Source organism: Alligator sinensis, unplaced genomic scaffold (assembly GCF_000455745.1).
Source record: "Alligator sinensis unplaced genomic scaffold, ASM45574v1 scaffold386_1, whole genome shotgun sequence".
Taxonomy (NCBI): domain Eukaryota; kingdom Metazoa; phylum Chordata; order Crocodylia; family Alligatoridae; genus Alligator; species Alligator sinensis.
The window spans coordinates 83,817-87,292 of record NW_005841996.1 but is presented as its reverse complement, the minus strand read 5'-3'; positions in this window follow the sequence as shown (position 1 = coordinate 87,292).

Genomic DNA, 3,476 nt, shown 5'->3' with positions numbered 1-3,476 from the left:
TGCTCCCCGCTCCGCTCCGCTCTGGTGTCGGGGGCTCATTTTTTAAAAATCTTATTAAATTTGTATCCGAGCCCAAATAGGCCAAAGCTATTTCCAAATCCAAGAGTCCAGAACCATAAGTGGCCGCCGGCGACGCGTAGCAGGTGCGTGCGCACCCCCTGAGCGCGGCAGTGCACCCTTGCGAAAAGGGGCCACTAACTACCGGTGGCACCTGCGGGCGGTCCAGGATTGCTGCTGGCCAACTCTGCTGGCAGCGTCTGCGGGTGGTCACCAACCACTGGTCAGCACTTGCCCCCCACCGCAGCCGCCTGTGGGAGCTCCCCACTTGCCAGCACCACTGCGGTCTGCGGGAGCTCGCTGTGCACCCCCAGCCTCCGGGGGCACGCGGCGTTCATGAGTGGCCCTACTACCCGCAAACATCCTCCACCCGCACCTGGGGCTTCAGTCATTACCAAATCCTTTGGCGGGCATCCTATGTGCAGGCCCAAGCCCGGAGGCCTGGGGTTCGGAAGCCCCCCCCAGTTTGTCCTGCCCTCAGCCATAAGGCCCTTGGCGCAAGCAAGGGAGGAGACTCTCGTTCCCATAAACGGGGCATAGAGCCGCTGCACCTCGGTGTGCCCTAACCATGCCTGACGAGCAGTTCTCCTGCGCTGCAGTTCAGGAAAATCATAGCCCAGCCTCTGGCACAGATCTTAGAGAACTCCCAGTGCTCTGGTGAAGTGCCCGAAGACTGAAAGAAGGCCAGTGTGGTGCCTATCTTCAAGAAAGGGAGGAAAGTGGATCCAGCAAACTACAGGCCCATCAGCTGGACTTCTATCCCAGGGAAGATATTAGAAAAGTTTATTAAAGAGGCCATCCTTAATGGACTGGCCAACACCAACATCCTGAGGGATAGCCAGCACGGGTTTGTAGCGGGTAGGTCTTGCTTGACCAATCTCATTTCCTTTTATGACCAGGTGACTTATCACCTGAACAAGGGAGAAGAGACTGATGTCATATATCTTGACTTCAAAAAAGCCTTCGATCTGGTATCCCATGATCACCTCTTGGCAAAACTGGCCAATTGTGGCCTTGGGGCTCCGTGGTCGGACCCAGAGGGTGGTGGTTGATGGAAGTCAATCGTTATGGGGCCCTGTGACCAGTGGGGTCCCCCAAGGCTCTGACCTTGGACCCATATTGTTCAACATCTTCATTAATGATGTGAACATTGGAGTCAGAAGAGAACTGGCCAAGTTCGCCGATGACACCAAACTTTGGGCAAAGCATCCACACCTGAGGACAGGAGGGTGATCCAGCTGACATGGACAGGCTCAGCAAATGGGCGGATGAGAACCTGATGGTGTTTAACACTGAAAAATGCTAGTAAAGCAAGCAAAATGCTGGCTTGCATCCATAGATGCTTCTCAAGCAAATCCCAGGATGTCATTCTCCCATTGTACTCAGCCTTGGTGAGGCTACAGCTGGAGTACTGTGTCCAGTTTTGGACTCCACAATTCAAAAAGAATGTGGAGAAGCTTGAGAGAGTCCAGAGAAGAGCCACGCGCATGATCAGAGGTCAGGGAAGCAGACCTTATGATGACAGGCTCAGAGCTATGAGGCTCTTTAGCCTGGAAAAGCACAGGCTCAGGGGTGATCTGATGGCCACCTACAAGTCTATCAGGGGTGACCACCAGTATCTGGGGGAACATTTGTTCACCAGAGCGCCCCAAGGGATGACGAGGTTGAACAGTTAAAACTACTGCAAGACAGATTCAGGCTGTACATAAGGAAGAATTTCTTTACTGTCCGAGTCCCCAAGGTCTGGAATAGCCTGCCATCGGAGGTGGTTCAAGCACCTACATTGAACACCTTCAAGAGAAATTTGGATGCTTATCTTGCTGGGATCCTATGACTCCAGCTGACTTCCTGCCCCTGGCGCAGGGGGCTGGACTCGATGATCTTCCGCGGTCCCTTCCAGCCCTAATGTCTATGAAGTCTATGAAAACGGCTTTCATGAACACAGATAGTATTTCCCCTGCAAGGTTTAAGCCTCGGCCGGGGCTGTGACTGCGGGGCGCCAATGCTCCTGCTGCGGCCAGAGCCTGGCCGATGGGCCACAGGGTCTTGCCCCAAAACTCAGGGTCAAACCCTTGCTGCTATCTTTGGGGTCAGGGAGGAATTTTACCTCATGGTCAGACTGGTGTGGACTGGGGGAAGAGCAGGGAGGGGTTAGTTGCTTTCCTCTGAAGCAGGGGCATGGCCCTCGACTTGGGAATCAGAAAATGATAAAAAATGAGGGTTGGAAGGGACCTCAGCAGGTCATCTAGTCCAGCCCCCTGCTCAAAGCAGGATCATCCCCAAATAGGTCATCCCAGCTACGGCTGTTGAGTCGGGCCTTGAAAACCTCCAAGGATGGAGATTGCACCACCTCTCCAGGTAACTTGGTCCAGTGCTTTCACCACCTTCCTGGTGGGAAAGTTTTTCCTCCTATGCAGCCTGAACCTCCTTTGCTGCAACTTGACTCGTTGCTCCTTGTTCTGTCACCTGCCACCGCTGAGACCAGCCCAGGTCCATCCCCTTTGTACCCCCTCAGGCAGTTGAAGGCTGCTATTAATTCTCCCCTCAGCCTTCTCTTCTCCAGACTAAATATGCCCAGTTCCTTCAGCCTCTCCTCTCAAGTCACGCTCCCCAGTCCCCTGACCATTTTCATTGTTTGTCCACGATATTGGCTTTTTCCCACTAAAAATGTTCCTGTTTTCTTCCACAGTTGTAATGTACCATGACACCTGACTTAACGGTACGTTATTTAACGCGTTGAAGTCTCATTATGGGTTAATCTGCTGTTACTGGTAAAGGACGCTAGGGGGCGCCTCATACCAATTTTACCCTCTTGACCTCCTAGTACTTGACTACAGCAGGGGCAGTTTAGCACAGTTGTTGTGATTGGTTTCTTTTATTTTTCATTTTTTTCCTCCCTGAGCCGGGAGCCTCTCGATCAGTGTGGCTGGTGGGGGCAGGGCTGGGGCCAGGCTGGCCAAGAGTGCACTCAGCGCTGCACGGGGGGCCAGGCTGGGAGACCCACACCATGCGGGGAGGGGCTTTGGGGGGGTATAGCCCCCCCCAATTCACCTAAACCCCCCCGTAACCTAATTCAGGCTAGATATTCACGAGGCACTACTTCACAGTCAGGGTGGCTAGGATCTGGAACCAATTTCCAAGGGAAGTGGTGCTGGCTCCTACCCTGGGGGTCTTCAAAAGGAGGCTAGACAATCACCTAGCCGGGGTTGTTTGACCCCAGCACTCTTTTCTGCCCCTGGCAGGGGGTCGGACTTGATGATCCGCTCAGGTCCCTTCCAACCCTACAACTATGAAACTATGAAACCAGGCCTCCCAGAGCTGCCACCCACCTGCAGAGGCATGGCGCAGCGCTCCCAGCCTGAGCTGGCCCAGCCCCGTGCAAGTGCGAGGCTGCAGAGACAAAGCTGGGCAGCAGCTCC